Source organism: Trachinotus anak, unplaced genomic scaffold (assembly GCF_046630095.1).
Source record: "Trachinotus anak isolate AG129_WGS33_773 ecotype Australia unplaced genomic scaffold, CSIRO_AGI_Tana_v1 ptg000010l, whole genome shotgun sequence".
Taxonomy (NCBI): Eukaryota; Metazoa; Chordata; class Actinopteri; order Carangiformes; family Carangidae; genus Trachinotus; species Trachinotus anak.
This window is the reverse complement of record NW_027273861.1, coordinates 27,023,780-27,031,282: the sequence shown is the minus strand read 5'-3', so window position 1 is coordinate 27,031,282 and position 7,503 is coordinate 27,023,780.

Genomic DNA, 7,503 nt, shown 5'->3' with positions numbered 1-7,503 from the left:
CTTTGCCGTCCTCACAGTTAGATTAATGAAGCTCTCGGCCCCTCGACATCACCACCGAGGATCTGAGCTCTGCTGCAGTGCAGTGCTGGGAAAGACTGAGCAAACAAATCTCTGCTTCAGATTTCTGGGTCTGCACCGGTACAGACTGCTGCCAGTATGTGGTGCAGCTTTGATTAATCATTTGGCTCCAGGATGAGGCTGCTGTTGACAGATTAGTGGATGTTAACAGAGGATGTGCGGCGATTTTGCAGCTGATTCATTCAGTTGGAAAAGTTTAGTTTGGGAAATTACGTGAGCGTAGACAGGCTGTTAAGTTCAATAAAAGATTACCCTGCAGACTGTGGGTAGACCACTGTTGTCTTGTCTATTTACAGACTGGACACAGCTTATGTGTAACCATTAACTGCAAATAAAGATGAATGTAACCCCTCTAGAGTATCAGAAAGGTCAGACAGTATTGTGCAATAAACACTCAACAAAACTTCATTACATTTTAAATGTAAACGTGTTCACATTCAGAACAGATGAACAGACATCTACAAAGACACTCATTTCAAATGGGACTTTTCTCCGGGCTTTCGCCGTGGATGCATTAGCAACGCGTCACGGACCGTGAGCGAGTTGCTGCCTGCGTGTGCGATGGTGCCAACAGCTGGCAGAAAATTGGCACAGCTAAAAAAAAAATTGGAAGATAGCTTTAACATCCACTCAACAAACCATTTATGTGAAACAAACTGACAAAGACCAAAACTAAAGATAATTTCTCCATAATTTTGGTTTGTTTTAGTTTGAGTTCACGATCGTTGCCCGGCACGACTGCAGTGTTGTTTTCTTAAAATCACATGCGGCACATTGTGGAGCCTGCACACAAATGCTGCCTGTGCTGCCTCTTTGCTGTAATCTCATTGGGATAATGGACTGTACAGAATACTTGAAGTCCGTTTTCAACCCAAGGCTTATTCAATCATTTTGCCCTGTAACTTGGTTAGGAGAGATTTGTTACCTTTCTCGTTATAGATCACTATCAATGTGATTAAACGTGCAAAAGGTGTAACGGGATAAACTGATTCAACGAGACACTGAGTGATGTTTATGTGCAAGCTGTTTGATGAAGCAGAGGAAATTGATCTTCGGCACCAGCATGGAAAAAGCTGACGTTCTGGAGAGTCAAGCTCGACACAGGTGGAGGATAAACCCTGAGCAGCCAGGCTGTAAATCCACAATCTTTTCCTTCAGGTGTCACCAGAGCCACTTCAAGTGAAAGACGACGCCACTGTCGCCTCCTCCCTGCTCGCACTGACAATTGAACTGACCTCGGGAAATGTCAGGTGATGCATGTTAACTCGCTTTTCAATAAAAGAACACGTCTGAGGAGGATCCAGGCTTGTGGCGTTCCGCATCCTCAAAATGAAGCGCACCGCTGCTACAGTATGTAATAATATAATCATTGTAATTGCAGTGTGCAAGGAGTCCTCCAAAACATCACTAATATGCTCTGTGAAACCACTCAGTGATATTCGTAATGACGATAACGCATGTGAGCATACATTCAAACAAAGGGTGTAATTTGTAGATGAGAGAACACGTAGCATGGACCAATAACGATGAGATAATTGGATGATTCATAATTACAACGAGTCTAATTTTCATTGTCATGAAAGGAAGCCTGAATCTCGTTTAGTCAGGTGGGTGAATCCAGTTTGTGTTTGGCGGATTCCTCTGTGAAACTGAGATATCTCCACTCAACCAGGCACCTCGTGCAGGCTGGTGTAATTTTCTGTCGGATTGTTTGACTAATTAAATCGGCCACGCCGTCTGTCGGCGGTGACAGGCAAAGATCAAAGCCCCCGAGCCTCAGAACACGGAGTGAGGACATGTAACTCTGACGTAAACTGACTTTTGTTGAGGACACAGAGGAGCGAGAGAAAGCTGATAAGACGAGGATGAGCGGAAATTAAATTATGAAGGTGCTGCACTGACGCTGCTGAAAAAGATTAAGGCTGGAACGAGTTGGAGGATATATGATAAAGAAAAAATGGTAAAAACGAGCCCACAGGTCGTTTGTGCAGCAGCTTATTATGACCCATAGTTAGGTTTTGTTGCTAGGTGACATCTAGTGGTTGTAGTAATGATGACAGGCACAAAGGGAAAAGTGCCGTGACGCAGTTTATAGAGCGACAGAGTCCACGTCAGGAGGAGGTTGGGGTGGATGGATGAATATGACACAGGAGAGCGGTGTTTATGTTGATTCTATTATCCATGACTGTTCATTCTTATTATTGTAACCATGACAACAAAGATTGTCTAATGTTGAGCAAGTACTTCTCCTAAACCTAGCCGAGGTACAACTGTTTCTATAGTAACCATGGCAACAGAAAGAAATACACAATGAACAGATGTAATTCTGTAATGAAGTAAACAGAAAAAAAGTCCATATAATTTAAATTCAGTATAAAAGGGCTCAAGAATTGTCTGAGTTCACTGGCAACTACAGGCAAATTAAATCCAAAACAATGTCTTTGAAAACTCAACCACACACACACACACACACACACTCCTCTTTCACACTCAGAAACAGAACAGACAGAAGGAGCCGTGTTGGGAAGTTGTTACCGAGTCTTAAATCATCTCTCTTTCATTTCACACCACAGTGAAGATGTGTAACTGATCCCACTCCAGATGATGATGATGATGATGATGATGATGTGTCTGTCCAGCCTCAGGCTGTAGTTGGTGAAGTCGACCTCTGCTGCTGCTGCTTCTATCATATGAGTCTCAGTGGGGCCTGTTCAAGCTGCAGGGGCGGCTGTAGCAGCAGCTGAGACGCAGCTCCACCGAGATGCATCTCAATGAGAAGAGGGGAGGATGTTTTCTTCACATTTTCACTATTGTCACATCAGGAGTGACGTATTTTACAATACTGTGCAATGCATGAGCCCTGAAATGACGATTTCAGCACAAGGAGTCGGCCCCAGATAGGAAGTATCAGGCACAGCATCATGCATGATGATAGGGATATAATCAGAATCTATTAACAGACTAATACAAGATGCTTGGTCCTATAAATGTGAAGAGGAAAGATGAAATCCTCTGTAAATTGTTGTCAATAGCAACAGAAATGTGAGTGTGAATCAAAAACAGGCTTGAAAGCACTCACACAGAATCCACATCTCACACAGCAGCCGCCCCCAGAGCAGCAAAGCTGAGCTCGTCACTCATGTTAAATTGGCTTTTTTTTTGTTGGCCTATAATTCTGCACCCACCTCTTTCTTTTTAAAGATGTTTGAGAATATATTCAAATATATTCTGTGCATCAGTTTTGCTGTTGCTGTTTTGCTGCCGTTAAAATGCAGGACTGTCGGTGAGATTATTTTGCCACCACATTATAATAAGGACATTTTATATGAAGATGTGCAGACACCACCTGAGAGCTCACACCTTCACCAAATCCAAGCAGTCCTTTAAATTTAATCACCAATTGCTGCACAGCAAGAAGTGAAACCAAGAGAATCAAAACATTTATATGCACAATAATACTCCACAGTAAACCACATATTTCTTTGGGTATAAAAATCTGCATTTTTGATAGATGTGGGATATGTTGTTATTATTCTTTGGACATGTCAATAGCACATACAGAATATATGTCTCAGTTGGGCTTTTTAGCGCAGTTTGTGACAGAAGGCCTCTCCCCTGTTTACAGTCAGCTCTGTGCGTCGTACACAAACCAACTACACAACAGTTTGCAAGGCCCAAAAGAAAAGCCCACGTTTCTGGACAGAAGGACAAACACACCTATTTTTAAGCTATTTGAAAGACCTGGATATCAACCGGTTTTTGGCGTCACGAAAATATTGCAACAACCTTTGCAATATTTTAGTTGATCAAAGTCTGTGTGGCTGTATGTAATGCATGTGTTTATTAGTGCAATATTAATTTGCATTAGCCATGTGAACAGCTTGTAATTGTAGTGAGTAAGATGAAGACAGACATTAAGAATCATCAACAAACAAAAGAAAAAGACAGCTGCAGATGTAAATAATCAAAATGCAAATAGTGACGACCATAGGATACATGTGTTGTTATTCAGGTGAGTGCAGCAGTGGTGGTGCCTCAGTAGAATTAAGGTTCAGGTGTAAATTGAATATCCCATAGTGCTTGATTCTGATCAGGGTTCACTGTCTAAATAAAATTGTCAAATAAAAAGTGAAATTACAATAAAATGCAGGCACAAGTAGCACAGACGATCACAGTGCGTTTTCCAGGGGACACTAAAAACGGATGCACCAGGCTGGAACGCACATGTTCAACGTTTTGTGACTTTTGAAGCAAAAAGCATAGAACAATAAATAATTTCTAGTGTCCCCTGGAGACACTTCTGTTATCATCTGTGCTATTTGTAGCATGTTTGTGTATTTAGTTGTGTTGTGAGTATTTGCAGCACATGCTGTCAAATTGATGAAAATTGTTTTCCGCATTTCTTTTGTGTTTTGTCTATTTTTGTGTTTTCTCAAGTTGCAGTTGTTGAGCTCTCAGGGCGACTGTATGAAATACCACGAAAAAAAAATCTCATAAGAAGTGGAAATGCTCTAAAATCTTCAACTACAAGTTGTTTAGATAAACTGCTCACAGTCACATAAAAGAAACACCTCTTATACAACATGAATACCTTTTATGATCTGAAGTTTATTGCTGCAGTAAATCTGGTATTCCCAAAAAAAAAAAAAAAACAGAGGCTTAAACTTATTTAAACTAATCTGCTGTTATCTGACTGAAATGAGCTTAAACCTCTTTTCAGGTTTTAAGCTGCGTCCTGTTCTTGCTTCCCCCGCAGCAGTAACATCATTGTACAGGCTAGAACTGTTCGGCAGCACCTTGTCTTTAAATACCTCCTGAGCTGATGGCGGCCGTGATCACCGAACTCGGTTAAAAACGATCAGCCAGCCTCCAAGGTTTCATAAGAGCCCAGAATCCCAGAGCAATTCAGGCTGAGCCTTTTGCTCCCATGACAGCAGCAGCAGGATTTCACTGATGAGGCTGATATGAACCACATGTGCAGCAAAGCACGTTAGATAACAGTAAAGAGGAGAGTACAGGCGAATGTTCCCCCCTTTTTATAAAATTATGCAAACCCAGCTTTCATTAGACAGCTACAGGTTGCACAAATTGCACAAATTACCTAGGTGATTGACTGGATGTAATTCAGACGGGGGGGGGGGGTCAGCAGGGTGGGAGAGTCGATGGGAGGGAAAACAAGAATTCTGGGCAGCAACATCCCAGGAGTGTGGTTGGTAGACAGACACTGATGTTGAAATTCAGATCACACACATGCCTGCAAACCATGCTGCTCACCGGGGAGGGGTAGGATGAGAGACAGAGGGGGTGGGAGAGGGAGCAGAGAGGGGGGAGTAAGAAAGGGACAGAGGTAGACAGAGAGCCTGTATGACAGCATAGAGAGGAGGAGGAGGAGGAGGAGGAGGAGGCTTGCAGGGGAATCACAGGACTGAACAAGGCAGGCAGCTGGATTCATGTTAATCAAAATTCCACCTAAATTTGACGTCACATATTAAAGTCCTTCAGAGTGTGGATCAGAGGAGCGATGTGGTGATGATGTAATGTGGAGAGCTGCTCCACAGACGCTGGAAAAAACTGAAAAACTCCTCCAGTCGGTGACGACGCGACAGCTGTGGTGATTTAACCGAGGTGTGTGTGTGTGTGTGTGCGTGTGGGGTTGCTCCATATATACAGCTGGAACGTTCAGTCAGGCTGATAAGGACGTAAACCAGCTTCTGTTTGTGCACAGATTAAACAAACGCTCAGTGTTTTAATGGGGGGGGGGTGTGTGTGTCATTAACAGACTCTATATAAAGATGGACGTAGCCTCCATGACATCACCCAAGCTCAGAGTGGGCTGCTCCACCATCGCCATCTTGGCATCTAACTCCTGGCTAATCCGAAAATGGTCAAAGAGGTGGGGCTTGAGTGGAGCCGAGACTTCGGTGCATGACAGTTTGTGGTGAGCATACACTCACCCAGCTGTCCCTCAAAGCAGCCACGCCCTCAATTGTGCAGAACTTTAAGCCTTAATAGAATGTAAAGGGGTGAGTTTTATGAAAATTCATCACTGCACCATTGTCATGAAGGAGGAAATTAATGATAGAGACCAAAACAATTTTTTGCACCAGGCTGCAGGTTTTGTTTCTCCCATGTGGGACCCAGTTTTTCAGCCCTGCAGGTCCACAGGTTACCACATGTCCAGTGGATCTGAGCGTTGATGTTATCAGGTTTGTTTTGAGGTGAAAGGAAGACTGAGAATGTGAACATCACCAGACCTTTGACCTTCAGACAAGAGAACTGAACCTGAGTTTATTTTAGGAAAACCAGAGTTATGCTGCTAAATGCCAATTTTTTTGGAATTTAATTCACACAACAGATCAGACCGTTGTCTTTTGTCCATCTGTCGCCCAGATGGCTGAACTGGTGCAAGAGATGGAAACAGGACTTTTAAAGAGTTTTAATGAATTTTCAAACAAATGATTATAGTTTATATGAGTTTGTGTTTGTTCTTAGGACATAATTATCATCAATATATTGTGTCCAGTTTGACAGTTTTAGTAATTCATTGATTAGTTTGAGTGCAGAGCTACAGCTCACCTTAAGTTCAACTCGGCAGGGTTTACAATCCATGCTGTTTGTCCAAGATCTCGTCCAACTTAAGGGTCTTTTTGTCCATTATTTGTTTTTCTTCCTTTTCTGTGCAGAATGCATTGACAAGGTAACGTTTTTTATTGTGGTTTTTATGGTAAATACACCAGAGACTGTCTTCTCTAATTCCTCAGTTATTAATTACAGGCTCCTCTCTTATCTGTCAAGGCCAAAAACTCTCCGTCCATGTTTTGGGATTTGATGATCTCAGCTTCAGGTTGAAAATATTCTCCTCCTTTTCCAAACTCTTGCACATCTAAACTGCAGGATGCCTCCTCGGTTATCCTGTGTCACGTTTTTACAACGTGGTGACAAATGTGCACACAGAGTGAAGGTGAGTGCAGACAAACACAGACAGGTGAGGGAACAGGGAGGCTGGCAGGAGTAACACTGAGCCGGATGCACAGACAGAGACGCCGCTTCGTGATTCTGCAACTGCTGTTGTTTATATACTGAATAAAGCAGATGGGTGAATGTGTTTGCCAGTGCAAACACAAACCCAACACACACATGTGAAGAGTTATTCATCACCTTTTTATACATACACAACCTCGCACAGCAGATTACTAACAGCCAAGCTGCTTCACTGCCAAGTCAAATATTCGAGGGCATAAATTTGACTTTAAGGTTGATTCATTTACATTTACATTTACATTTACTCGTTCAAAAGACGCTTTAATCCAGAGACTTACAACTGAGAGACATCACTAAAGCCTCACTGCAGTAGGAGACCTTGGTGTAAGTACTAAGTAGTACTCTATTTAATAAGTGCAAGGAGATCAGGTAAGGAAGTGCACT